Raw genomic sequence first — 18050 nt, 5'->3', positions numbered from 1 at the left:
CGGGTAAGGATCAGTAATGATGGGGAGGTCTCAGGGGACATCGTTATTGGTAGAGGGGTCAGACAGGGATGTGTACTGGCCCCGCTCTTATTTATTCTTTACATAAACTAATTACATAATGCCCTATCAGAACTCACTAATGACGTACCAAAAATTAATGGCAATGTACTTCCAGCGCTCTGATATGCGGATGATGCGGTCCTTATGGGCCGCACTCCAAATGCACTACGCGCTTTAGTTGGGGGTTTCGTATCCTTTAAGGCCGACCTAGAGCTCTGCACCAATTTTAAGAAATCTTTTATAATGACTTGTGGCCCAAAAAAACACTGTATCAATTCAATAACCTCAGGTCATGAACGCCTACTACGTACTCGCACTTTTCCCTATTTGGGTTTAGTATTTTCTGACACTGGATCTTGGGCAGCCCATGCTGCCCATAGTAGAAGTACGTTTTTTAAAAGCAGCTAACTCTATTTTGAGTCTTCCTCAACCAAAACAGGCAGAGGTTATTTTACTCTTAATGAAGATCTATAAATCGTAGTGTATCCCCACCGCCACATATGGGGCTGAAGTCTGGGGTTTTACAAATTGCAGTGGGATCCAAAGAGAGGAAAATAGATTTTGCAGGAAACTTCTAGGGGCTCAAATTTCCTCCCCGAACTATGTATGTCATAAGGAATTAAATTTTCATTATATAGTAGATTTTATCAGGTCACGCCCAGCTATATTTTGGCTAAAAATATGGCTAAACCCAGCAGAAAACTTAACAAGGGAGATCATTGTGGGCTGCCTTAACTGCGCCATGGATGGATCCATACCCTGGCTTTTCGCTGTTAGAAAAAGCCTAACCAGTGTGAACCTTGAACATATCTTCTTAAACCCATTAGCACTAGAGGGTATGAATAAAAGAGTCCTCATGGGTGCATTGTATGAATCTTATAACAACGAAAGACACGCCACAGAGTTCATAGGCAGATGGCTATGGGCAGTCCCGCTGACGCGTAGCCGCAGGTGTTGCCCCTCCCCCCCCTGATGGAGTCCGTGATGGCGTGGTGAGCGTGGAGAGCGAAGCGGACCGAAAGAAGAGCTCCGCTCGGAAATTCTGCAATCCTTCATCTACTTCCTGGCACGGCGGAGGTCTGGTTCGAGATGCGGTTCTGGGCACTGACGTTTAATCGGACCTTGCAGCCTCAGTATGGTGGCTGTTGATGCAATTGCTCAGCCGACTCCGGGTTTTGTAGAGGATTGTTGTTGTTTGTTTTTTCTGACAAACGCCTAGGATTGCTGCCTGGTGCTGCTCCTCGAGGTCAAGGCTGTGGGATACCGTTCTGTGCCTGGGGGCCTCACGTGGTTTTGCGAAATGACTAGAATTATTTTTTAAGCACGTAATTTCTTAAAACCAGCTGGATTACTGACTTCTCTGCCTTATGCGCTGGTGTGGATTAAATGTGGAGGCTCTCAACCAATAGACTTTAAAAATTCCTGCACCTTTATTTCAGGCACAGTGGGAGTTTCTTTCACCTGGAGTTCTGTTCGTTTTTTTTTTTTTTTTAGTTTCTCGGGGGGAAAAAAAAGGTCGAAGAACATTGTTTAATTATCACCACTGCTGAGAGCTGGGAGCTGGAAAAGAACGGACGCTTATCCAGTTACAGAGCCACAAACTTACAGAGCACAAAGCACTCTGGCGGTAAGGAGTTGGGGGCCGTCCAGGGGGCTTGGGTTCAGCAGGCAGTAAGGGCAAATGAGTAACAAAGCACTGGTATAAATATTGTGGATACCGGGACAGAGGAAGGAGGAGGAGGAAGAAGAGGAGAAAGGAAGAAGAAAAAAAAACTCCAACGGGGCGCCGAAAGAGAAAGGAAAAAAAAAATCAAATATTTGAATAAGATGGGGAGACATCTGAGACAGGCTAATGCAATAGCTAAAGTGGATTCTACAACGGCGTTGAAAGCAAAAAAACGTATGATGCAAGTAAAAGGCGCAGTTTCTCCAGCTAAGGCCCCTACTGTAGCAAATACGTCCGCTATGAATTCAAGTTCTGAAAGTTCTATAGAAGACACCCCCGAGATCCAGTCAGAGCTACAGTTTGGGAGGGAGGATTTAAATCATGCAAGTCATGCGACTGAAGTAACCAAAGCAACTAAAGTAATTAAAGTAACTGAAGGGCCAGCGGATGGAATGGGTCAGACCTGTGAGTTCTCGTCAGGGAGTGCGTCAAGGGCCGAGTTAAAAAACAGTAAAGATTATCCATTATTTATTAAAAAAAATGCTCAGCCCATATCAGATCAGGACGTATTACATTTAAACACAGCACTACCAGTGTCACCAGGGGAAGATATTCCAACTAGCTCCCTGGAACCAGTATATGTCTCTCCATCTACTCAGGTTTTAGCTCCGGTGCTGGCTAGCCCAGTTCTTCCTCAGTCAGTCTTAGAAGGCCAGCAGCAAGGACACAGAAATATATTGGTCTCATCTGACCAGCCTCTGTTGCTTGAACATCTGTCTCCTGTTAATACATTAAACCGTCAACTGCTGAATTGCTCTCAGCCCCAGGAAACCTCTCGAATAGCAGGAGAGGCTAGATCAAGACCAAGTGGTCGATACCGAGAGTCCGGGCTGGCAGCATGTGGAAGGTATGACTACTGAAGTTACACAGCAGCTCGAGATAAAGACCTTGCTTAATCTCATACTGGATGAGATTAGGGCAATGAAGAAATTGCAGGAGAGTGAGATAGCTGCTCTTCATCTTCGCTTGGAGAAGATTGAGGAATCAGTGGCAGGAGTTCCTGCAAGATTTCAGGAAGCGGAACTCAGGATAGTTCATTTAGAGGATCAGATGAGCTCCATGATTCAGAAAATCAATTCTGCAGTATCAGATAAGGCAATACTTGAGAACAAGCTTGATGAACTTGAAAATCATTCTTGTCGATCTAACCTGCGGATTGTAGGAGTGCCTGAAGGGATTGAGGGTATTAATACTCTCTCATGGGCTGAAACTTTTATTAAACAGAAAGTACTCCCAGATTTTTCCGGAGATCTAACATTAATAAGGGCGCATCGGGTTCCGGCACATCCTATTCCTAATGCTAAGTTCCCGCGCACAATTCTTATTAACTTTTCTGATTACAGAGTTAAGGAAAAAGTTTTGTCAAAAGCAATTCAGCAGAGACAGTTTTCTATCAATGATGGGACTAAAGGTCGAATTTTCCCTGACATGTCTGCTATTTCAGCTCGTAGACGTAAGGAGTTCGTGAAAATGCTGTATTTGTTTAAAGCCCAGGGAGCTCAGGCATCGATTGCACAGCAATCTAAGTTAAGGGTGTTGGTTAAGGGAAAATTTCATATGTTCTCACGAATAGATGAGGCACAGGATTTATTGAAAGAAATTTCTGTTCTAAAGTGAGTTTGTGCCGTAATGTTTTTGCATGTTGAGCGGAGCGGAGCACTGTTCTCCATTCTTTTTTCGTTTATAACAATTGGGGTGGAGGGCCAGATCATCTGGGGTGCAGGAACAGGGCACCTATCTTAGCGAAGGAGGGAGGGGATGTGGCTAGCGGGGTCCTAGGGGAGGTCCACATTCCTGGGTTGGGTCGTAGGGGTGGGATTGAGATTGGGGTAGAATGAGGCTTACTAAAAAATGAACAGGAAAAATATGAACTGATTAGGATTAGAATTGTTTTTGATGGAAATTTTGCGAGCTATGGAGGAAATCAAATAAAATGGGGCCAAAAATGCAGAATATAAAAATTGTCACTTGTAATGTTAATGGGTTACTTAATCCCCGGTAAAGTGGGGCTATCTTAAACTGGATTAGTACTCTCTCGCCTGAGATCATATTTCTACAGGAGACACATTTTAGGACAAATACTCCTAAGATGTTACTTCCAAAGAAATATCAGTTAGCATATTTTTCTTCTGCTAATGCAGCTGTGCGTGGAGTAGGTATTGTGTTATCCAATGTCTATGACTGGCAGATCAAGGAGGTGCGACGAGACGGGAAAGGCAGATGGCTATGGGTTCAAGTTAAGTTACAGGAAATAGTTCTTGATTTGCTAAATTATTACGGTCCTATCGAGGATGATACTGAAGCTCTGGGTCAAATATATCAATTAGTGGCACAAATGGAAGGGATATTAATTCTAGGAGGGGATTTTAATTTTATTCAGACGTTGTCTTTAGACACATCTAATAAAACAAAGCGACAACTCAAGCCCCAAACGGCAAAAATAATAAATAATCTAATAAAAGATTTCTCGTTAATAGATCCCTGGAGACAGAGCCATCCCAGTCTTTTACAATATACTTGTTATTCAGCAAGATATAGATCAGCCTCCCGACTTGATTATTTTTTAGTAGATAAATCTGTTGCCAATGGTCCGGCAGAAATAGTGGTCAACTCCTTTTCAGATCATTCTCTTGTTTCATTTACGTTGAGGTTAGATATAGCTGTAAAAAAAAAGACCAGATGGCAATTTGATAAATCTTTATTACACAATATTATTTGGATGACGGAAACCAAAGGGTTTATTAAGGAGTTTTTTCAGTTTAATTTAGATACCGCACCGTTGTTTATGGTCTGGGAGGCATTTAAATCCACTCTTAGAGGTCGAATTATATCTTATAAGGCAAGGACAGGTAACCAAAGGAAACAAAAGATTGTGCAATTACAGACTGCCGTTGAAGATGCTAGATTAAAAGCAACTTTAACGGATACTCCAGAACTTATTAGAAAAGAACAACTTCAAGAATTAGTTAGAGCTAAGGAAAATCTAAAGGATTTTTTTTTATTAGAGGAAATAGCAGGGAGTAAGGCTTATCAACAAAAAATATATGAGGAAAGTCAACAGATTGGTAGGTTTCTGGCTTGGTCCACGAAATCTCAGAAAGCTGCACAAATAATTAGCCAAATTAAAAATACAACAACTGGTATATTAGTAGACGATAAGTCAATAATCGCTGAGTTTTTTTTTAGCATATTTTAATCAAATTTATGGAGAAATACAGGCTATACATCATGAACAATTTTTGAATTATTTTGAAGCATTAGAGCTACCATTATTGTCACAACAACTTCAGGAAAGATTAAATGCTAAAATAGACATTGCCGAAATTCAATCTGTATTAAAAAATATGCCCAATGCAAAGGCTAGTGGAGCGGATGGGTTTCCCGTGGAAATATATAAGGCATTTCAAGAAGAATTATTACCCTTTTTGGTTGAACTTTTTAATAAGATTAAAGAAGGTATAGATATTCCACTAAGTTTTAAGGAATCGGTATTAGTTGTTTTCCTTAAAAAAGATAAAGACCCTACTAATCTTAGTTCCTACCGTCCGATTAGTCTGTTAAATACAGATTATAAACTGCTTATGAAAACATGGGCGAGAAGGATAGCCCCCTGTGCAGAACAATTGGTGCATATTGACCAAAATGGTTTTGTCCCAGGACGTGTGATGGCATCTAATACATATTATTTAGTTCAAGCCATTGATTATTTTTCTATTAATAAATCTAACGCGGTAATAATGATGATGGATGCCGAAAAGGCTTTTGATTTGGTTGATTGGATGGCCTTATTTTTTATTTTGGAAAAATTTGGTTTTCCGTTACAATTTGTACAAATGTTAAAAGATATATATAGCCATGCAGAGGCTAAAGTCATTATTAACGGTTTAGAAGCAGGAAGAATTAATATTAAACGTGGCACACGTCAGGGATGTCCATTATCCCCTCTCCTGTTTTCACTGTTTATTGAGCCTCTTGCTATAAAAATCCGTGCAAGTCTGACGATTTTGCCTCCAATTGAGGGGATGGCAAAAATTAAGCTTTATGCTGATGATATTATTCTATATTTAAAAGCCGGGGCAACTAATATACAGAATGCTTTAGATGAGATTCAGAGGTCCACACAGGTCGGCGGATATAAAATCAATCAAACGAAAACGGAAATGTTAACTTTCAATGTGATTCCCTCGGATATTCCATTATCTATTCAGTTAAAACCATTGTGTCCAGTAAGATACTTGGGGATACACGTTACAAGTGACTTTGGGCAATTATTTACCTTGAACTATACTAGTACACTGACGAAAGTAAAAAAATTATTAGATAAATGGTCCCTGCTCCAATTAACTTGTTTAATAGGGAGGATATCGATGATTAAAATGCCAGTGCTCCCATTGTTTTTGTTTCTTTTTATTAATCTTCCTTTGAAAACTCCGATTCATTATTTTAAGGAATTAGATCAAATAATTAGAATATTTGTCTGGAATGGTAAACATCCTCGGATTAAAATGGCTACATTACAATTAGATGTTACATCAGGCGGATTGACACTCCCACATTTTTCAACTTATTACCAGGCTTCGTTAGTTAACTTACTCTCTCAAATGGGTCAGGATAAATCTGTTTATGATAATTTTTTGATAAACAAAATGCTGAATGAGAGTGCTATAAGACTTCCTGTGTTTTTACGCCTCGCAAAACTTCCTAAGAAGTCCAGATATAAGGTAATATTGATTCTAGCTGAAAGAACACAGTTATTTTTTAAATCTCGAGCTATTCCGGCATTCCATGCATATACCGTTATTCAGGACTCTGAAGTAGGTGGTTTGAAACTCTCTAAAGGGCTTTATCGGATCTGGCAAGAATCAGGTTTTAGACAGCTCGGGGATTTTTATAATCATGAAACATTAATCTCTTGGGATGTAGTTCAAATGAGAATCACTACAATGACCACTGCTCTTTCTCTGAGTTTTCTACAATTAGTGAATTTTCATAAAATTAATTATTCAATGCTCGGCGAATCCATATATCAAATTGTTAAACAAATGGCAAACAGAATGGTGGGGGTTGGCAATTGGTATCGCCTACTTCATGAAAAGGCACATTCTGATGAGATTATTACGAATGAGTTCCAAAAAATTATTTATTCTGAGACAGGCTATAGGTTTAATATTAAAGAATGGCAACAGCTCAGCGAATTAGCAAATAAAGCACTAAGAGGCGCAAATTTTAAGAGAATTAATTTTTTTTCAAGATGGTTGTTGTATTATACACCTCAGAGATTATCTAACATGTTTTCAACATGCCCCAATGGATGTTTCAGATGTAGTAAACAGGGTGAGGGCGGATGGGTACATATTTTCTATGAATGTAATGATTTACAACAATTTTGGCAAGCGGTTTTTGCTGAGATGTCTCAGATTTTATCTGTAACAATTGAGCCATCCGTCACCCTGGTGGTATTTGGTTCCTCAGGCGAGGTAAAAGGCTTAACAAAAAACCAGCAGTATTTTGTATTGATTTCAATTGCTGTAGCCAGGTCATTGGTTCTGCAAAATTGGAGAACCGTTAAACAACCGACCATAGAGCATTGGTTCAATAAGATGGTTCGGACCTGCAGATTCGAGGAGGCCTATGCTAAACGCGTAGGAGCAACTGCGAAATTTAGGAGGATCTGGAAAAAATGTTCTCCTAAATAATACACATTTTTTATTACTTAATGCACTTTAGGAAATGTTGGATTATTTACAAACTGACAAGAGATATTTGTCGCTCCTAGAATCACATGGACTCGTTATCATTTTGTTTTTCTTGATTATGATCATGATCAGATCAGTCATAATATAAAATCTAGGGACTATTATCAGATAATTCGTAACTGGGAATATGTTGTTTTATACCAGACAGATTGTATTTTATTGTAATTGATTATGTAAAAGTTTTTCTCATGAATTATAATTAACTTTCATTGATCTTATCAGAATTCTTTGATATTCTGTTGAAAGGAATGTTATTCTCCTCTAATTATTCGATTTCATATGTTTTATTGGAGTTATTAATTGGATGAGTACATTTATTTTAGTTTTTTCCTGTTCTCAATAAAAATATTTAAAAAAAAAAAAAGAAAGACACGCCACAGAGGGTCTAAAACCTTCAGTCGCTAGGTACATGTCCCTATTGGAGTTAAATATCCCTCAAACGCATATGCCATCTAAATACCTTCTGAAGAGTTTTGGACCTTGGGGGAGGAGCCTGATTTTTCGCCTTAGGGATGGCACTTTAAAATACTCACTTTGCTTCACCCTGGGATTTAACATTAATCTTGAGCAAATGCCCTGTCCGTATGGCATCGGCAGCAACCAAACGATAGTACACTTTTTATTCTTTTGCAAACTTTACGGAAGGTACACAAAACAATACTTGATTCCGTATTTTAAGGCATTTGCTAATATTGATTATAGAACAGCACACCTTGAGATTCTTAGACTTGAAAGTGACGATTTGATTTTTCGTGTCAGCTCCTTTCTGAGAGCGGCAGTCCGCTCACGTATCTCTATGAGCAATTTTTAATGTGTTAAGGGCACTCGAACACATAATACTGTTCTTTCTCACGCAGTTACTTCTGTGTTCTTAGTTGCACACCAATTAAAGCGCTATTTGTAGGCCGGAAAATCTTAAAAGCTTAAAATTTAACCGCACTTATACTATGCTGCTAACATTGTTAACAACCAATTGCACTTTATTGTAACATGATGTTGCTGCTACATGTCTGTCCAACCCTTTTAATGGGCTAACATTTTAACGCTGCTATCTGCTTATCAATTCGAAAATTTTAGCTATGCCTTTTTTAATGTTGTTCACAATTGTAGTCTTTTTTTTTTTTCTTTCGAAAGTTCCTTTTAACCAAAGCTTGTATGCACCGTGCTTTTAAACAAGAATTGTATTATTGTTGGTGGTGTTTGAACTGTGCTTTTACGGATATTTGTATCCGAATAAAGAGCATTGAATTGATTTGAATTGAAAAAGTAGGAGAAATAAAGCATGTAAGACCAGGTTTTCCCTGTTCTTAATTTTGGCACTGCCTCCTATTTACGCCACCCTTGTAAATAGGGGGCAGCATCAAAATCAATGGTTGTTGCTGCATAGAGGCCCACCACAATACCTGTTGCTCACCCCTTCCATGCTAAGTGTAGCTTGAAAGGGACCTTATTTACAAGGTGACGTTAAGCCAAATGAAGTGTCCTCACGCCGCCTTGTAAATAAGGCGAAGCCCCTATCGCCACAGGAACATCGTTAAAGTTGACGTTCCTGTGGCGAGAGGGGCTTGTAAATATGCCCCTTCATTTTCTTTCCGTCTGCTGCCATGCTGCTTAGTGAGGGTTTTACCCCAGGCAGCACTCCTCCCGTACTATGGTGACAGGGCCAAGACTGGGCCCATTTTTCCCATTTTCTAGGAAAATGGTTGGGCTGGGCTGGATTGCCTCTTCTGGGTTTTCTGGCTGAGTTTGGTGCCTTGCCTAGGCTGTGGATGGCAGTGTCTTGAAGCTCCATATTTCATCATACTTGTACGTGTCAAACAGGGGGCATCTGTGTTTGGAGTGTCTGGAGTACTCTCCTACCCTCGAGTGACTCTTTGTGATTGCCCTTTTCTGCCTCCTTTGACTCAAACCCAACATTGTTCGTCTGCTTATCTTTTTAATATTAGCTGTTTTTACTTTTGTTGTTGATTTGTTTTGTTTATTTTAACACTGATGGCTAAGAGTATGTTAGGCTCTAACTCTGAGGAGGCCATTGCCAGACTGTTGACGGGTACATAGAAAAAGGCTGTGGGCGCTCTGGATAAAGAAATTCTCCATGTGGAGAAATGACTCTCACTGCCCCCCTGTCTCTCAGCCCAGGTTATGAATCATCAAACTGTGCCGACACACCAGCCGCGGATGGTCCGTTGGGGCTGAGGGGCCACACTCCACCTTTTGCCCCTCACAAACAGTGTCTGTCAGGCTGAACAAAGGTCAGCCTGACAGACACTGTTCATTTCAGGTCAGGCAGCCAGGAGCTAGACATGCGCTAAATTTGCAGGCTCCTGGCTGCCTGAGCTGAACTTTGCTGGGCTGAGGAAGTCACAGCTCCTGTGGGTGTAACGTCCTCAGCTCAGCAAAGGTCCCTGAGGCCCTTCACTGATGCCTCGCACCTGGGTGCTTCAGTTTTACGTTTTAAACCCTGAAGTACCCAGAGTCGAGTGTCAGTCAGTGACACTATCTCACAGCAGTGGTGGGTGGGGTTAGCAATCTCACTAACCTCATCCCACTCTGTGATAACGTTAGGACTGCTGCCTTCCTTCATTGGCTGACCGCAGCAGTCCCAAGCCTCCTGGAACGTCCGAGGCAGAGCTATCTGCAGGTAAGTGTGTGTTTTTCTTTTAAATTAATGTTTGGTGCATGCGTATGTATAGGTATGAATGTTTGGTAAAGAGTGTTGTGAATGGATTTGTTTGTGTGTGTGCTCGTGTGAATGCATGGCTGTGAGTGTTGTGTATGTGTGTGTCCTGTCTGCCCCTTTCTCCAAAACGTACCGGCAGCCACTACGACACACACAAAAAAGAAAAGAGGCTCCATGCTTAAAAAGCCTGCCAACACAACTAGGCCTGTATTAGGGGAGCCCGCTATACCAATGGAACATCCTAAGTGTAAAGAAGATAATAGGGGTCTGCTTAAACAATTTGGCAAGGAGATTGTTGATGTCATTGAGTCTAAGATGTCTCAGCTGTATGAGCGCATGGGGTGTATTGAGTCTAAACTAAATTCGATGATCATTAGAATGGACCATGATGAGGCTGGTGGGGATGTGGCGAGGCAGGGCAGAACCCCATGAATCGGCCCAGGAGCATCAGCTCACGTAAAAGGAAGGTGAGCAGGCATCCTCAACCTTGTCTAGTAGATCCCCTGCACCTGGCCCAACTGCTGCACCTCTCCCTAGCCTGAGGGAATTTGTACCACCCGACGCACAAGAGCGGGGAACACTGTATGGCAGGAAATTCCACCAATCATGCTAAACCTTTGGGGCCTACTTCCGGATTTGCCTCAAGATATGATCTTCCCCCTCCTGCATGTCCCTAAGAAGTCATCATGACCAATGTCCTGATGTTGCGCCCCGTAGCGTGTGGGTCCACCCTGGAATTGATCAATAAAACTGCTAATTGGATCAAGGGTACCTCCAGGGTTGTCTATTTTCTGAGATCCTTATGGCCAGGAGGGTGGGCTGGATTGGGAATATGCGTAAGGCATTTCAGGAGGATTGTGTTGTCATCACATTCAGGAATCCTTTGATGGCTAGGGATCTGTTTTATGCCTTTCAGTAAGGCCACCTTACATGTGGCAAGATCAAGATCCTGCCTCTTGGGGTCTTCTACAGAGAAATGTTTCATTGCATAGCTTGGCATCTCGCCTTACCATAATTAATCCTAAGTGTAAAGAGATATCCAGGCCACCCAATTAGACTAATTTAACCAATACTGGGGTTCTGGCCAACAAAGTGAATATTCTTTCCTGGAATATTGCCGGCCTTGCCAGTGAAATATGCAAAAACAACAGTTGATGGACAGAATGCAGAACAATGTCATACGTTCACCCCAGTACACTGATCTGGGCCTAAATCCATCGTTTTTTTGCTCACCATGCCGTTCCAGTTTGAACCTAGCCATATGCAAGTCAGTCTTGACCCTCTGCAGCATGGGAACAGTCCAGCCCGAACTGCCAAGCCAGGTCCTCCCTGGACTGGAAACAAGCATTCTAGGACCGGTTTCGGGATTTCACCCCTCTTCAGCCAGGATAGCTTGATTCCAGTGGCATGGAGAACACGGGACCAATGTCTGGGCATACCCTCCCCACTCGGGGTGACTAATGCAAAAACAACAGTTGATAGAATGCAGAACAATGTCATACATTCACCCCAGTACAGAGATCTGGGCCTAAATTCATCGTTTTTTTGCTCACCATGCCGTTCCAGTTTGAACCTAGCCATATGCAAATCAGTCTTGACCCTGTGCCTCATGGGAACAGTCCAGCCCAACTGCCAAGCCAGGTCCTCCCTGGACTGGATACAAGCATCCTAGGACCGGTTTTGAGGTTTCACCCCTCTTCAGCCAGGATAGCTTGATTCCAGTGGCATGGAGAGCACGGGACCCACGTCTGGGCATACCCTTCCCACTCGGGTTGACTAATGTAAAAACAACAGTTGATGGACAGAATGCAGAACAATAGGCTGCGGTGAATGTGTGAATTATATACAAAGGAGACATGGGCCACGGAGGGATAAGCATGTTGGCTGCACGATTCCTGCTGTCTGCTTCTTTGGACAGGGCCAGGGTGGGCCTAACAATGTTGCTGAAGGTTACCTCGGATTGCAGCATCGCCCCATCCCCTCTGATAGCCGCTTATTCCAAATGTTCTTATCCACGTGGCCTGATGGTCTAGCATTGTGTTAATGAACTTTTATAACGGATATTTTGACACAGACCATATTACTAACCTTAATGCACTGTCGGACTTTGTCCTTGGCCTCGATGTGCAGCTAGCTTCTCTACATAATGGAATCCAAATTATATTAGGTGGGGATTTCAATGTCAAACTAGGGCCCACACAGATAGAAAATGAACAAACTATGGTTGACTGCCTTAGTATTGGTAGTGACAGGTATCCCAGGAAAAAGGGGGGAAAGGGGGCAGGCTCTTTTTCAATTAATTAAAACATTTGACCTTCTGAGGGTTACTGAATTTTAGATTCATCTTATGTGGCCAAAGTTACCTTTGAGAGAGGGGAGTGCTCCTCAGTCATGGACTATATTTGTGTTAGTCGTGATTTGTGTGGTAGGGTTTTGAGGGCTGTTATGTCACAATCCACAAAGCCTTGACCTGCATACCCCACGGAAGGAAGGAAGCCGAAGACCTTAGCCTCTCAGTCCTTGATTGTTAAGACCCAGGGATTGAGCCTGGCCTGGAGATATGCCAAGGGGAATGACCTTTTGGTTCAAATGTTCTCTAATCACCTCCCACTGGTTCACAACAGTCTAGATTTGCATGAGCCCCACCAGGCTGTGTCAGCCTCATTTGCTAAGTTAGACTCAGCAATTAGCAGTCTCCTGATGAAACTAAGTAGACCTAGGCAAGACGAACACAAGTGGTCCCATTCTTGTCGGAAGGCCTCATAGTGTCTGCAAGAGGCCCTTAAGGAAACACTAAGGGACGCTAATAAAGTGCACCAATGTAGAATGAACTACAAGAAAACCCAAAGGACTAGACGTAAAGAACTACAAAATGAATCATGGGGCAAACTGGTCTTGACCTGCAGATCGAAAGATATGAGAGCCTTTTGGGCTGCTGCTGGTCATAATATAACAGTAGGTGCAAAATCAAACTCTGTCATTACTTCCATCAGCCAGGACGCTTGTGTCTATGGGTTTTGGAGTGTCGCCCCCTCATCCCCCTTGCCGAGGAGGCTGTTGTATTCCCACTAACATTGGAATTCACTTTAGATGAGGTGAGAGAAGCAATTACTAAAAGTCCTTCAATGAAGGTCCCCGGTCCGGATGGTGTCCCCATGGACCTGTACAAATCTGCACCTGACTTGTGGGCTCCTTTGTTATGTCACTACTTTATTGCACCTTGCAAGACTGGCTTTCCTCACTCATGGTACATGGCTGTTATCATCCCAATATTTAAGAAGGGCAACCCCCAATTGCCAGAGTGCTACCGGGCGATAACCATTGCTGGAGTCTGCAGTTCAGTTGGCGGGTAGAGTGGTGCTGGAGCACCTATTGGACTGGGTTAGGGATGTACTGTCGAAGGCGCAGTATGGGTTCTGTGAAGGTCTCCGCACAATGGAGCAATGTCTCAACCAGCACCTGTTGATCAGTAAATATATCATCTCTAAGAAGGGCTCCACCTGCCTGGCCTGTAACAGTGTGGTGAGATCCAAACTCTGGCAGAATTTGACAGATTTGGGGGCTGGGGGTGATTTAGTCCAATTTCTGAGAGCCCTGAACTTTGATTGTGCGCATCAGTTAGGTTCTGCCCCTCAGGTGAGAGGACAGACCATTTAAAAATAGGTAGAGAGGTACAACAAGGGTGCTTTCTTGCCCCTTTGCTGTTTTGGTTGTACATCAACTGCTTGGGTCCTGCTCTGTCCACTAAAGTCTCTGATGCCCCCTCCATTGGCAGAAAAAAGGTTCCTGTCATCTTATATGTAGACAATACCGTCCTACTTTCAAGAAATCCTAATGGTCTCAACATCCTGTTCCAAGAATGTGTTACCTTTATTAGCACCTGTGGAATGAGTACCAGTCAGGCCAAAACGTTTACTATGGTTTGTAATCCCAAGCAAACTAAGACGATGAGTGTCTCGCTGCAAGGTCACCCGTTGCTCTTACTCAGGACTTCTCCTACTTGGGTATCATCTTTGATGTGAAGGGCAACTGGGGGCCATTCACCGCTGAGGTTCGACTGGAATTCGTTAGCTCGATTGGTTATGTATTGAACCTGGCAACGCTCATTGGGAAAAACCTGTGGCCCCATTGTTGGATATCTATAGAAGAAAGTGCCTCCTCTTTTAATGTGCGGGTCAGGAATTTGGGGATATATTGATCCAGACTCTTTCCAGGGTGAACAAAATATAGAGATCAGGAGACTAGTGGGCATACCACAGGCTTGTTCTACCTTTATCTTGCACCTGGAGTTAGATGTAGACTATGTGGCAGATTCCATTAAATTGGCCCCCCTTTTCCTTTGGTGCTCGTTATGGATTACCCCGCATGCTTCCTTTAATAGAGAAATCATTAAAGATTGTTTGCCCTGTGAAAGAGCCCTGATTATCCCAAGGGTTTGTAGTGAAGATTGCTATCTATATACGTACAATGCTAAGTTAGCACAACCGCGTTAGATGTTAGAGAGCCATCTTGCCGCTTTTGCTGCTTTTGCACACGACACTGTAGTTACATGTTATTAATTGAGAAATGCTTGCTCGTCTTTGCTTCACATGAGAACTGTCTGTTGTTCACATCCCTAACAGTGAGCAACGACCTTGGTCTGAACATTGTGTAAAGAAACAGTCTGGGTCGCTAGACGGTGCTTGTTGTTGGGTTCAGGTTGATCGGCCCACTATTTAGCCATAACACGCACGCAGCTGCAAATACCTGAAAGTCGAGTGCTTTTAATATTGCAGGCTACATGCTTTTACACACATTCGGAAGAAGAGCTTTCCCAGGAGCAGAGTCTAGCTGATCCTGTGATGTGATTCCACTAAGCTGATCTTTACGGTATGGGGTTCCCCATTCAAGCCTAGAGACCTTTTATTAGTAATAATAATAATATTAGTTTACTAGCGAAAAGAAGGTGGCTGTCATCCACTGTCATTTTATTATGATTACTCCTTTCACTCTCTATGGTATTGTAACTATGCTGATGGTTTTGATCTTAATCATTTGCCTGCTTATGTTAGCCAAAGTACTGCATCTTAGGACACAAGGTTTATAAAATAAACTCTTTAAACTTTACAGTGTCTCTGTTTATTCTGTTGTGGACTGATATGAGAATAATTACGAACAGGTATTTCTGATTCCCACCATTCCTGAGAATACCCTAAGTCGCTTGTTCTGGGTTGTCTATACATTGGGACCGCCGAGATAAAACTCGGATAACGAATGGGACACTGATGCTGGTCGGATAAGGGGTTCTGGGTTCTGAGGTGAGTTTTTGGTACACCACAATTCACTGAGGTCCTGGTTTCCTGTGCATAGTTCTGTGCATAAGCAGAATCCCTGCAACAGTTTAACTATGTCAAGTCCACTCTGATGGACTTGGGTATGCCTTGTTTGTTTCATGACCCTAAAACCCTGACTAATCATATGTCCCGAGTTAAAATCTCCTTCAAGTTAAATAAACATGACCTTAGAGAGGCCCACAAGAGCACTAACATGTCTCTTGAGAAGTATGCCTTCCTTTGTGGCATACCTGGTCTAGAACTGTGTCTGGAGTGGATTGACCTCTCCTGGGATAGAATACTGTTACGCGCTTCAGACTAGGCCTTGCGAGATGGCACCTGGGCTTTCCTTTGGGACAATTTAGCCCTTCTATAATTTTAGTCTGTCCATGTGATGAATTGTCACCCCAGAGCCTGTTACATTTTACTTTTTCCTGTAAATTTTATCTTGATCTGAGCAAACGCTTTTTATTCCCATTAATCAGGCAACAGGGTATTAGAAGTTTGGAGCTAGCTCTGGAATATTTGAAATTATTGGACTCCCTGTCATGGAGCAAGGTTTCGCATAAAAAGAAACTTGCTCGTATGCAATCCTCTCGAATAACCTGTAACACTATAATCAATCTGTCCGTGAGTACTAACAGTGCACCACATTCAACATATTGTATCTAGGGGACGCTTAACTATGTGCCTTACTAATGAATAACCAGAGTGTCCTAAAATGGCCGCCGAAAACGCGGGAACTCTTCTGCACATGCGTCTACTACATCTACGTAGTATGACGTTTTCTGTCGCTTGGGGGAAAACTCTGCAGCTGCGCAATAGCTTCTAAAATGGGCGCTTTAAAGTAACGCATTAATGCACGTGCTGTGCTGAAACTAACCTATGCAAGTTCTACTAAGCTATTAATGCAAAGGATTTATTAAGTAAATGGGGTTAGAGTAGATGTAAGTGGTATACAGTGAATTCATTTAATTTTGTATTCTAACATGTTCTTCTCTGACTTTATTAACAGTTCGTATTTGGGCCTCGGAGGGTGACCGCGTCTCTGTTCCCTTGTGGCTTCTACGCATGTGCAAACGTCTGCTTGTTCTGAGCAAGTAAAGTAAATTGACTGACTGACAAACCCCCCAGCCCAGCAAGGACATGGGAAACCAACTCTTGACCCTACAAGAGGAAGAAGAAGCAACATTGTAAAGTAGACTTATCGATCCACATATGAAATGCTTGTGGGAATAAAGCTTGTGGGTATTAAAATTAAGGGGTGGAGAACTAGATAATAGACTAAAGAAAATTACTGCACTTAGTATGGTGCGATGTCCTCACCCCACTGCTTGGCCCAATCAAAATTGCGAGTGAACATGGAATTGAAACATTTGGGGGTGGATCATACATTTGAATTGGTATAACAGAGGTAAGTTCCAGTTAGTTAGACACACTTGATGCTGAGATGCTGATGCTATGCTGAGATGCTGCCCAATGTTGCTGCAATCTGACTGAAGAATCCAACACTAGGGAAAATTTGCGGAACAACCGAGGAGGCACATCTAGGAAGGGGTCCGGACGAGCCCGAGCCGGAGAGAGTACCACCAGAGAGGAGTGTAACGCTGGCGTTACACTAGAAGAGGTCACCTTTTCCCTGTCCTGAACCTGTCCTGAATCCTTGACTCTCTGATGTCGGGGTCCTCACACCATTCTAGGTAAATATAACTGTACGGTTAATGCTCCGTACTTGCTCTCTGCTCTTTCTCTCCTCAGGTGATGTCATTGCAAGAATGTATTAATGCAAACTGATTATAAGCTAACTGTACTATTTTTCCTGATAGAGACTCCTGGTATATTCATGTGTATGTTGATTTGACTCACAGAATTATTAATTTAGGTAAAATTTTAAAACTCCTTCTGAGTCTGTGGTTCTTTAAATAAAAGTTAAATGCATTATCGTATTTCCTCCCTATTCTAATCTACTTCTAGATCTTATCGAATTGTTCATTTACTCAGGAGAAAGGAATGGTAAGAATACTGGTGTAAAGGTTTCCTAGGGTAAAATAAAATTGATGACCATGGGATATTTGCCATCACTTTGCGTGTATGAATGTATATGGGCTCAAATGAGTGTTGTGTGCATGAATGTGTAGAGCTGGTAAACTCCGCTGCATCACCTGTACACTTGCATTAATATATGCTCATTCCTAAAATGTGCGATCAGTAGATGGAACGCAATAGCCCGTTTAGTGTCTTTTTTAAAGTCCTGACTAGGACCATGCTTCCTTGTTTTCTCATACTTTGTGTTTTTGGTTTATTGTTATTCTTTCTTTTTTTTAAATTTGGCACTTGCACTTTATTTGAATGTATTATTACTGGGCACTGGACACCCAAATAGTAGGACGACTCAAATCCTTTGTGATATTCTTGCACTGAACTTGTACAATGTTGCCCGTGTGGCTTTTATATTTTATGTATTGTATTGCCCTGAAATGTTTTTAATTTGTGTACTTTTTATTTGATGTACTTTT

The sequence above is a fragment of the Triturus cristatus genome, chromosome 11 (genome assembly GCF_964204655.1).
Source record: "Triturus cristatus chromosome 11, aTriCri1.1, whole genome shotgun sequence".
Classification (NCBI taxonomy): Eukaryota; Metazoa; Chordata; class Amphibia; order Caudata; family Salamandridae; genus Triturus; species Triturus cristatus.
This window is presented reverse-complemented; position numbering follows the sequence as displayed.